This window comes from Vigna unguiculata, chromosome 10 (assembly GCF_037176805.1).
Source record: "Vigna unguiculata cultivar grain cowpea cultivar isolate G323 ecotype 2 chromosome 10, ASM3717680v1, whole genome shotgun sequence".
Lineage (NCBI taxonomy): Eukaryota > Viridiplantae > Streptophyta > Magnoliopsida > Fabales > Fabaceae > Vigna > Vigna unguiculata.
This window is the reverse complement of record NC_140801.1, coordinates 35,976,824-35,989,141: the sequence shown is the minus strand read 5'-3', so window position 1 is coordinate 35,989,141 and position 12,318 is coordinate 35,976,824. Positions and strand designations below refer to the sequence as shown.

The following is a 12,318-nucleotide window of genomic DNA, read 5'->3' as shown; positions in this document are numbered from 1 at the left end:
GCATAACCTCTTTTAAAAACTTGGAACTCAAAATTCTTAGTTTTGATCACATGGGAGAGTTGTATGAACAAGTTGATTTCTTCTCCTCCATATTTGCTAAGTGCCAAAAGAAAGCACATGAGTGTTACTGTGTGTCTAAGGGATACTTGCTTAAAGATGGTAAGTTGTGTGTGCCTCAAGGTTCTCGTAAGAAATTGCTTATCAAGGAGTCATATGAGGGAGGTCTCATGTGACACTTTCGAGTTGACAAAACTATAAACATTCTTTAAGAGAAATTATATTGTCCCCACATGAGAAAGGAAGTTCAATGGCATTTTCATAAGTGAATTGCATGCTTGCAAGCTAAGGTTAAGATTATGCCTCACGGCTTGTACACCCCTCTCCTTATTGATTCATCCCATTGGGAAGAGATTAACATGGATTTTATCCAAGGTCTACCCAATACTTGATGCTTGTTTATGCTTAATTGTCTTTTGTTAGTGCATTTTCCTTAATTGGGCTTCATTGGGCCATTATTTTGAATTTTGAGTAATTTGGAATTAATTCGTCTAATTTTTGTCTCTAAATATTTTTAGATACTTTGTGAAGCAAATTTTTGAGCTTGGATGCTAATCATAAGGTCAAGAGAGAGTTGCCACATGATTTCCACATCATTGCCACATCTGCGCCATGTCAATTTTTCTGTCCACATCATCAGGCCAACATTTTAGCCCTTAGTGGCATTTTTGTAATTTTGTTGTGTAGAATGACATTTTTGTAAATTTGTGAATCTGTATTGATGTGACCACGTGAGGCGTTTATGGTTTTGTAACCAGCACACTCATTTTTCGTTTTTAATCTCCTTTTTGCGTTTTTGGATATCTTGGAACAACCATTGATGGCAGCCACCCTATTTTTCACGTTTTGGTGCATTTAGACAACACCCATGTTAGGGTTTTACATTATGGTTTGATAATTTACATTGAAATTCAATTTTGCTTTGTTTATGATGTCTTTTGATTTTGGTTTATGCAATAACTCGAGTTCCATGGAGAACTAATTTGGAGTATTGATTCTATGATGTGATGAAATCTTGAGATTTTGTGCATATTTTTCACTATTTATGTTGCTCTTCATCATTTTAATCGGTGGTTTGTTATTAGATACGAATTCTGGGCATGCTTGGTGTTTGGGTTTTCGTTCATGCATTGAAACAGACTTGAATTCGTACTTAATGATTTTAGGTGTTGTTTCTGGATACTCTCACATATGCTTAATCGGTGGGTACGATTAGATGATGTGATGAAATAGTGTTAATCCTCGCTTAGTGGTTTAATTACAAGTTCACAAGATTTTATGGACAGTGTATGTAATTTTGGTGATTTGTGATAGTTGGATTTACATTCGAATAAGAGAATCTATGCGTTTTTATCAATTATGCAATTATGTATTAATTTTTGTGTTAAAATTGTGAATCTGCCAAACCCCCCTTGTGTTGAATTTCATCTGGAAAACAAACTTTGAATGAAAGGTTTGGTCACTAGGAGATGACCTTGGGTTAACACTAAAATTACATTTAACTGTTCTATTTGGTCGCGCACGACCTCGATCAAGCGGTCAATTGGTTCAATTTTAGAGCAACATTTCTAGTGAAATTTTTTTCTAACAATGTTAAGTTTGATCAGTAGGAAGAATTCATGACGCTATAGTAGGGAAAAATGTCTATGCAAGATTACATGAAGAGGATTGAATATTTGGCTCGGTTCTACTTCTAAAATATGATCGAGCAGTGGAGATTCCGAAAGTTTGAAAGAGGACGAAGTCATGAGCTAGCGAAGGTCAATGTTCCATTGAGGATCAAAGAGTTTCTAGGTTTGGTGAAACAAGCAAAGATAGTGGAATAATTTGAGGTTGACCCTAGTCGAGTTATCAAGACACAAAAGGGAAGCTTTTCAGATGGAAAGCAGCAGAAGAAGCCTTACGATAGACCTCAATAGTATACTCCTAGACGTGTGAAATACTTTGAGTATGGTGGTTGATAGAGGTCGTACCCCACCAAATTAAAACATATTAAATATAGTATATGAAAGTGAACCAAGTCGTCTCCCAACGACAAATATTTTCATTTAAAGCGAAATTTCCAGATGAACACAACAATAAAACACAAAGGGGGGGGGGGGTTTGGCAGATTCACACAAGTTTGCTAAATTCTAATCAAAACACCAAAACTGAATTAAACACACAATTCAAAACGTACTGGTCCCTTGATTCCACTGAAAATCAACCAATCACAGGTTACTAAATCAAGTCTCTTATCCAATTTACTCTCATGAAATCCGAATTAATCAACTATGCGAAAATTAACACAGCTTCATTATGCCATTAAGCATAGCACACATCCTTCTTTCAATTTCACACACACAGATTAAGCAACTGTGGCCAAAACCCAAACTCACTAAGCATGACAAGGATTCTGAAATTGTGCAAAGTATGAACCCACGATTAAGCATCACAAATTCCATTTCATTCAAAGCTACGAAATTGAATAGGATGAAGAGAAATTAGGAATTGGAGTGCACTGCAAAACATCAACCTCATGGTTTCAAATCAGTTTCTTCAAGGAACCAATACGAAAAACTTAGCTAGACATGGAAAATGAACAATCAAACACTTCAAAACTGCAATAACAAAATAGAACCAAGAACCCTAACTTATGAAATCTGAAAAACGCAATTTAAGAGCAAAAATAGAGATTTCAAAGCTTAAATGGAATGCAAAATGGTATTGTCATATATAAATGCGAAAACCCCATGAATGGGTATTGTTCCAAGTCAATAAAACCCACAAAACGAACTGCCCAAGCAAGAAAACGAATTCAAAACGTAAAACCCTCAATGGGTGCTGTCAAATATGCATAAAAACGGTAAAAATGAGCCAAAAACGTGAAAAACCGCAAGGGGGGGCGTCCATGGAAGCTTGGAGAACGAAAATGGAGGTTTTGAAGAGAGGTTGAAGATGATGGAGCGGCTGGCCTCCTCTCATGCAGACCTAATTCGTGGTCATATCACCCATGCCACTCATATTTACAAAACTGCCACTCTGCCACTCAGATTTACAAAAATGCCACTCTGGGCCTCAAATGTTGACCCATTGACTTTGCTGATGTGGAAATGACATGGAAATGATGTGGCAATGATGTGGAAAGTCTCTTCAACTAAATATTAAAGTCCAAGCTCCAAAATTGCTTCACCCAAATACCTAAAAAATAATTAAAAACAAAAATTAGGCCAAATAATGTGAAATTAGTCCAAATTCGGAACAGTGGCCCAATAAAGCCCAACAGATGAAAAACACTCTAATGATGAACAATTAAGCACTAATCAAATGTCTAATGGGTGCACAAAGGCTAGTGGAATAGAAGAAAATAATGACTCATCAAAATCGACCACACTTACCCTTTTGCACTCCTGGGCAAAATTAAAGAGTAAAGCAAAGCAAGGACATCACAAACATAACAAGAGAGACAAAAAGACACAAGACAAACAGACACATGACAAACGGAAACACATCTAACACAGAAGGATTCAAAGCTGCAAGGTATCCATGAACATCATCCAAGCAATTCAAAACATGTCAAGTACTCAGTTCAGCTTAAGGAGAGAATTGAAAGCAACATAACCTCACGAAATATGCACTGTATCACTCAAATCTCTAGGCTACTGTTTACTCTCAAAGCACCCCTGAAAAACAAACATCAAACAGACTTGGCAAGCCTCTAGAACAAACAACCAAACCAGAAACACATGCAGGTCAAGATCAGAAGGACTTTTCAAGGTTGTAATGGGGCTGAGGACAAGGTGTGGAACATATGGATAAGTAGCTAAGCATTCAATGAAATAGAGGAGCAATGGGGAATAAGTCTCAATCAATCATGAAAGTAATCCCAAACACCAACACTTCCAACTTCGGTTCTCACACAATGCTCAAATCCAAACTCCTTTTATTTCTTTTCTTTATTCTCTTTTCTTTTCTTTTTGTTTTCTCTCTTTTTTTTCTATACAAAGAACATGCAGAGAAACAACAATTTTGAAATCCCACTTTGGTGTACAAATGAGCAATTCCAAGAACCAACCAACAACAAGTGCGCGCACAACCACACTTGTTGTGCGCGACGACACTTAATTGAGCACCCATTCCTAAAACAATTCCAAAGCTCCAAAATTTCCTAAGGTAGGAATAATCATGGTTTTTCAGGCTAAGGGCTTGTAATGAGCTGTAGAACAATGAAAGGGTATGCAGACTCAAAAAGGGGTATCAACAGAAATAGTTCAAGGTAGGCTCATCTGGCTATAGGCTCACAAAACAAAATTGCCTAAATCGTATCCCAACATGCATGTGTATCAGGAAAGTATCAGAAAGAGTCAAGCCAAGGCCACTGTGCAAGCATTCAAGAGGCGGTATCACACAACAAAGAACAGAGAGTGGCTCAAATTCTTACACAGGATAAAACAATTCCAAAAGCAACTTGACATGCAAAGACAAAGCAAGGATATCAGTTCACAGAATAACCAACAACTCATCCTCCAAAAGTGAAGTGAGTGTTCCAAACAGAAAGCAAAAACATAACACTAACTAACACAAATTAACAAAAAGGAATCAAACAAAAGGAAACAACAACAGACAGACCTAGACAAGTGCAATAAAGGTAAAGAAGAAATGGAAAGAAAACTCCCTGAATCATGGTGAAACAGTAGTGGGGTCAAGCAGGGAAGTTTCCTCCACAACAGTATCCACTAAGGCAGGATTGCTTAGGAATGGCTTCAGACGATGCCCATTCACTTTGAAGGTCTTATCGATGGACTGGCTTTTGATTTCAACTGCACCATAAGGATAAACATTAGTAACAACAAAAGGACCAATCCACTTTGATCGCAACTTACCCCCCATGAGTCCAAGTCTGGAGTTATACAGTAAAACTTGCTGACCAACAACAAACTCCTTTCTAGCTATGGAGCTATCATGGAATTTCTTGGTCTTCTCCTTGTAGAGCATAGAGTTCTGATATGCCTCCAGACGGATCTAATCTAACTCGTTCAACTGCAGCTTCCTTTCCACCCCAGCTTGATCAAGAGAGAAGTTGCATGACTTGACAGCCCAGTAGGCTCGATGCTCTATCTCCACTGGAAGGTGGCATGGCTTACCGAAGACAACTCGATAAGGAGACATCCCTATAGGTGCCTTGTAAGCAGTCCTGTGAGCCCATAGAGCGTCCTCAAGTCTATTGCTCCAATCCTTCCTGTTGGGCTGCACAATCTTCTCCAAGATCCTCTTGATTTCTCTGTTTGAGATCTCGGCTTGCCCATTAGTTTGGGGGTGATATGGTGTAGAAAGTTTATGCACAACCCCGTACTTTTGAAGCAAAACCCCCAAGGATCTGTTGCAAAAATGGGTGCCCTGGTCACTAACAATAGCTCGAGGAACTCCAAACCTGCAAAATATGTGAGACCTAACAAAGTCCACAACAACTCAAGCATCATTAGTTCTAGTGGCTTTGGCTTCCACCCATTTTGAAACATAATCAACAGCAAGCAAGATGTAAGTGAAACCAAAAGAGACAGGGAAAGGGCCCATGAAATCTATACCCCAAACATCAAACACCTCACAAAATAGCATGGGTTGTTGAGGCATCTGTTGTCTCCAAGAAATGGCTCCTCCTGCTCGTTGGCATTCCTCACACGTGCTACATATCCTCCACGCATCCTTGAAGATGGTGGGCCAATAAAATCCGCAATCTAGCACCTTACGAGCTGTCCTTTGTGTGCCAAGGTGACCACCGGGCGCAGATGAATGACAAAATTTGAGGACCGAGTCAATCTCATGGTCCGGAATGCATCTCCTGGTAACCTGATCACTGCACATTTTCCACAGATAGGGGTCATCCCAAATGTAGTACCTAGCATCGCTCTTGAGTTTATCACATTGAGCTTTGGATGCTAGAGGAGGAAAAACAGAAGTAGCAAGATAATTAACAATGTTAGCAAACCAAGGTGAGGAAGAAGTAGAGAGTGTCAACAAACTTTCATCGGGAAAGTCATCTCGGATCGGTGTAGCATCATCAGTAGACCTCTCAATCCTGCTTAGGTGGTCTGCAACCAGGTTTTGTGCTCCGCTCCTATCATGGATCTCCAATTCAAATTCTTGGAGCCAGAGCATCCATCTTATCAGCCGAGGTTTTGATTCTGCCTTCTTCAACAGGTACTTAAGAGCTGCATGGTCAGTAAACACAACAACAGGAGAACCAAGCAGATAAGATCGAAACTTTTCAAGTGCAAAAACTACCGCAAGGAGCTCTTTTTCTGTTGTGGTGTAATTTGATTGGGCAACATCTAATGTCCTGGAGGCGTAGTAGATTACCCTCGGCTGCTTATCAATCCTTTGAGCTAGAACAGCCCCTAATGCATAGTTGGATGCATCACACATAAACTCAAATGGGGTTGTCCAGTCGGGCGCCTGAATGATTGGAGTTGTGGTCAGGGCCTTCTTGAGGCAATCAAAAGCCTCTTTGCATCCTTCATCAAAGATGAAGTCAACATCCTTTTGCAGTAGGTTGGATAGTGGGAGGGCCTTCTTACTGAAGTCTTGAATGAAGCGCCTGTAAAACCTTGCATGGCCAAGAAAAGAACGAACCTCTCGTACAGAAGATGGGTAAGGCAATTGTGAAATAATTGAGATCTTGGCAGGGTCAACTTCAATGCCTTTTTTTGAAATTATGTGCCCCAATACTATGCCTTGTTCTACCATGAAATAACATTTCTCAAAATTGAGAACAAGGTTAGATTGGATGCACCTGTTTAAAACTCTGTCGAAACTATCCAAACATGCATCAAATGAGGACCCATATACAGTAAAGTCGTCCATAAACACCTCTATGCATTTTTCAAGAAAATCGCTAAAAATGCTAAGCATGCACCGCTGGAATGTGCCAGGGGCATTGCATAGGCCAAACGGCATCCTCCTATAGGCAAAAGTGCCAAAGGGGCAGGTGAATGTGGTTTTTTCTTGGTCCTCAGGTGCAATGTGAATTTGAAAATAACCAGAAAACCCATCAAGAAAGCAATAGTGGGACTTACCTGCCAAGCGCTCAAGCATCTGATCAATAAAAGGCAGGGGAAAATGGTCTTTTCTGGTTTCTTGGTTTAGCCTTCTGTAGTCAATGCAAACCCTCCAACTATTTTGCACTCTTGTTGGAATCAGCTCCTCTTTTTCATTCTTGACTACAGTGAGGCCAGTCTTCTTTGGAACAACATGGATGAGGCTAACCCACTGACTGTCAGAAATGGGGTAGTTGATCCCAGCTTGTAGAAGCTTGGTCACCTCCTTCTTTACAACATCCGAGATGACAGGGTTGAGTCGCCTCTGTGGCTGTCTCACTGGCTTTGCTTCATCTTCCAACAATATCCTGTGCATGCATGTTGATGGGCTAATACCAGGGATGTCAGCCAATGTCCATCCAATTGCCTTCTTATGCTTCTTAAGAACTTGCAACAACCTCTGCTCTTGTTCAGTAGTGAGGGAGGTGGAAATGATGACAGGCAGTTTGTTCTCCTCCTCTAAGTAGACATACTTGAGGTTGTCTGGCAGTGGTTTCAACTCTAGAGTACTGGATGCTGGCTGAATATCAGGAACCAGAGGGGAGGGAGAAATGGGTTCCACAGCCTGTACCTGAGCATAACAATCAGATGCATATGTACTTCCTGCAACATGGTTAGTGCAACCTGATTGTATAACATCAAAGTGAATAGGTACAACATCCAGAGAGTCAAACTCTGTACATTCAACATTATCCACATCATATTCAGCATCATCAGAATCAGAATCAGAATTAGAATCAAGAACATCAATGCATGAAAATTCAGATAACTCAGACACGGATGAATGTTTTAATTTATGCAAAGAGTGGAAATCAGAAATCAATCCATCAACAGCATCATCAATAATATCCACGTGAAAAACAGAATGATCCTCAGAAGGATGTTTCATGGCATCCAGAATGTTGAATCGCACAACAATATCATCAAACTCCATGGACAAAGTACTTGCATGGACATCAATTTTGGTTCGTGCAGTTTTCAAAAATGGTCTGCCTAAAATGATTGGTGCAGAACCATGTGAAAATCCCTCTTCCATATCAAGAATGTAAAAATCAGTAGGGAAAATCAATTCACCAACACGAACCAAAACATCATCAACCAAACCTGCGGGGTGGGCAACACTTCTATTTGCCAACTGAATCACCACACCCGTAGGTTGCAGGGGTCCAAGAGAAAGAGATTTAAAAATAGACAGAGGCATTACATTTATTGAAGCACCAAGATCAAGCATTGCATTTTCAAATTTATTGTTACCTATGATGCAAGGTACACAAAATGTACCTGGGTCCTTGCACTTCTCAGGAATCTGAGGAACAGATTTACCTATCAATGCTGACACGTTTCTGCCCATGCTGATCTTTTCGTTTCCCTTCAGCCTCCTTTTGTGCGTGCATAGCTCCTTCAAGAACTTTGTATATCTGGGAATCTGTTATATGGCATCCAACAGAGGTATGTTCACCTCCACCTTCCTGAATGTTTCTAAGATCTCCCTGTCAACCTCTTCCATCTTTTTGCTTGGAATGGCTCTTGGAGGGAAAGGAAGAGGTATGGAAGGTGCGGCAGTAGAGGTGGAAGGTGTAGAAGTCACAGCAGATGTGGAAGGACCAGCTGCATAAGCATCACGCTTTCTCTCAAGTTTGGCAGGGTCGGCTTCCTTTGGAGGTGTAGGCTCAGGAGTGGGAACTTCAATGTTCTTCCCAGATCTTAATGTAATGGCACTCACATTCCTTGGATTTTCCACCGTCTGTGATGGAAGCTTGTCAGAATTTTGAGCCTGTGCCTGGTTTAGTTGAGTGGCCATCTGCCCCATTTGATTTGTCAAACTCTGGATTGAGGCCCTAGTCTCCTGCTGGAATTGCATATTTTGAAGGGTCATCATCCTGACCAACTCCTCCAATGAAGTAGAAGAAGAAGGTGCAGGTGCTACAGCAGGAGCTGGTGTGGGTACAGGTGGAACAGGAGCAGCTTGTGGTGCAGGTGCAACTCTTTGTTGTGGAGGTGGTTGCACATTTTGAAATTGTTGGGGCTGCTGGTTACCCTGGTTTCCCCATCTCAAATTAGGGTGATTCCTCCATCCTGGATTATATCTGTTGGTTGACAAATCATGGTGGTTTTGTTGTTGCTGTTGGGGCCTATTGTTGTTGAAAATATTTGCTGCATAGGCCTGAGGGGTATCCACTGGTGTAGAAGAAGAAGCCTGTTGTTGCAATGCTGGGCAAGAGTCTGTAAAATGATCAACAGATGTACAAAGGCCACAAACTCTTGCAGCTGGAGCTCTCTGATTAGAAGCAAGTTGATTGACCAGTGTAGTAAGAGAATCAATCTTACTTTCCAACTTCTTTGTGTACTCGGCTGCTCCTACATCATGAACACCTCTAACAACTAAGGCATCACTCCTTGTGCCAAATTGTTGAGAATTTGAAGCCATGTTCTCTATCAGTTGTCTGGCTGCAGCTGGGGTTATGTTACCAAGGGCACCACCACTTGCGGCATCAATCATATTTCGATCCATGTGGTGCAAGCCTTCATAAAAATACTGCAGGAGGAGATGTTCAGAAATCTGATGGTGTGGACAGCTTGAACAGAGATTCTTGAACCTCTCCCAGTACTCATAAAGGGTCTCCCCAGATTGCTGCTTGATGCCAGAAATCTCCTTCCTTATGGCTGTTGTCCTTGAAGCAGGAAAGAACTTGGCAAGGAACAATCTCTTCATGTCATCCCAGCTTGTGATGGACCTGGGTGTTAGGTAGTACAGCCAGTCTTTCGCATTACCCTCCAAAGAATGAGGGAAAGCCTTCAAGTATACATGGTCCTCTTTTACATCTGCAGGCTTCATGGTGGAACAGACGACATGAAATTGCTTCAAGTGTTTGCACGGGTCCTCACCTGCAAGACCATGAAACTTTGGCAACAAGTGTATTAAACCAGTTTTCAGCACATATGGAACCTCCTCCTCAGGGTATTGTATGCATAAACTATCATAAGTGAACTCTGGTGCAGTGAGCTCACTCATGGTTCTCTCATGAGGTGGAGGAGGTTGAGCCATGTTATCAGTATGAAAATGAAAATGCTCAGAATAAACAGTATGCTCAGAATGTAAAGAATGAGGAGTGTCAGGAATGTGATGAGAGGTAGAAGAATCAGGAAAAGTCACTGAATATTCAGCATGCAAAGATGGATTCCTAAGATGCCTACTTCCTCTGTGGAATGTCCTATCAATCTCAGGGTCAAATGGTTGTAATTCACTTGGGTTTCCCCTAGTCATGCACCAAAAAGCACTAATTGTAGTGATATTGGCATAACAAAGGGTATAACTACAAGTATACTCAAACGACCTTCAAATGACTTGAAAATTGGTAGGATATTCCTTTGAGTGGTCAAACAGAAGCACAAAAAAAATCAGATCAAAACTCAAAGCACAAGTATTTTTGACAATTTTTCAAAAGTAAGAAAAATGAAGAAAAATCACAAAAAACATTGCTGAAATGTAGAAAATGGCATTTTCTGGAGATTCTGAGTTTGCAACCCGGCGAAGCGGGTTACAAAAAGGTGGGAAATCAAATTCTACCCCAAATCCATATAAAATAATAGTGATTCTGATAACCAGAGCAAAATTTATGGTCTTCTGAAGTTTCACTAAAAATCAGTCCAAAAATTTTTTGAATCTCTTCACTCAGACCATACCAACTGCTCTAGCTATTTTTCCTATCAAGTTCAACGTCTTAGAAGTGGGGGAAAAAAATTTCAAGTCAAAACAAGCTCCGTAGCTACCAAAACAAAAATCCAGAAGTTAAATGCCAGATTCGGACACTATTCAAACACTATTCACTACTACAAATTGACACTATTCATGCGCGCCGCGACACTATTCACTACACTACACAGAAACACATAGGAATGGAAACAGGCACTGAACTTAACACAACATTAACATCACAATGAACATATACCAACTCAACCACACTTGAACTACACACACACCAAAACACAAAACACAAACACACTAGAAATTTTACTCTGAACGAAACGATTGGTCCCCGGCAACGGCAAGGGGGGGCGTCCATGGAAGCTTGGAGAGCGAAAATGGAGGTTTTGAAGAGAGGTTGAAGATGATGGAGCGGCTGGCCTCCTCTCATGCAGACCTAATTCGTGGTCATATCACCCATGCCACTCATATTTACAAAACTGCCACTCTGCCACTCAGATTTACAAAAATGCCACTCTAGGCCTCAAATGTTGACCCATTGACTTTGCTGACGTGGAAATGACATGGAAATGATGTGGCAATGATGTGGAAAGTCTCTTCAACTAAATATTAAAGTACAAACTCCAAAATTGCTTCACCCAAATACCTAAAAAATAATTAAAAACAAAAATTAGGCCAAATAATGTGAAATTAGTCCAAATTCGGAACAGTGGCCCAATAAAGCCCAACAGATGAAAAACACTCTAATGATGAACAATTAAGCACTAATCAACTGTCTAATGGGTGCACAAAGGCTAGTGGAATAGAAGAAAATAATGACTCATCAGTGGTGCACATTACAAATGCAATTACCTTAAGCTAGATGGTGTGAAAATGAAGGAAAGAAAAACGGTGGGTGCATTGCAGTAGCAAAATTATTCAAGAGAGAATCCTCAGGCATCTGGGAGAGTGTTTGCTTTATCTAGAATGGAAGATACTCAGTCAGGTAATTTAATACAAGGTACTTGTACTTTATTTGACTTTGGGGTGACACATTCCTTTATATCTGTTGCGTGTATGGAAGAACTCTAATTACTAATGCGTGATCTGGGGTGTGAGTTGGTGGTTTCTATACCGATATCTGCACATGTGTTAACTTATTTGGTCTATGTTGGGTGTTCGATTGATGTGGCAGGTCCCAAGTTCGGGGAAAACCTTATCTGTTTGTCGCATGAAGGTTTAGTTGTGATTCTAGGGATGGAATTGTTGACTACGAATCACATTCTTATCGACTATGAACAAAAGAATGTGGTGTTTCCTGATGCGACTATGTTGGAATTGAGTCTAAATACTGAAATGGGTAATTAGCCAAGAAGGGGTCGAATATGCTTTCTAAAAACTTTAAATACTTTTAATTTCTTAAAACACCTTTTTATTGAATCAGATCAACCACAAAGTCAACATGCAATTGTTATAAGAGAATACACTTTTGATCGGCTAAAA

The 12,318-nt window shown here is 40.4% G+C and overlaps 1 non-coding gene and 1 pseudogene across 1 annotated transcript; one reads left to right on the top strand and one right to left on the bottom strand.

The window, feature by feature from the left end:
* Positions 1-5,058: 5,058 nt before the first annotated feature.
* On the bottom strand, positions 5,059-10,534 carry LOC146882463 (uncharacterized; annotated as a pseudogene).
* LOC146882464 (small nucleolar RNA R71) lies at positions 9,689-9,795 on the top strand. The gene has a single exon (XR_014985674.1). It is a non-coding gene; the product is annotated as a small nucleolar RNA R71 (small nucleolar RNA).
* Positions 10,535-12,318: the final 1,784 nt, after the last annotated feature.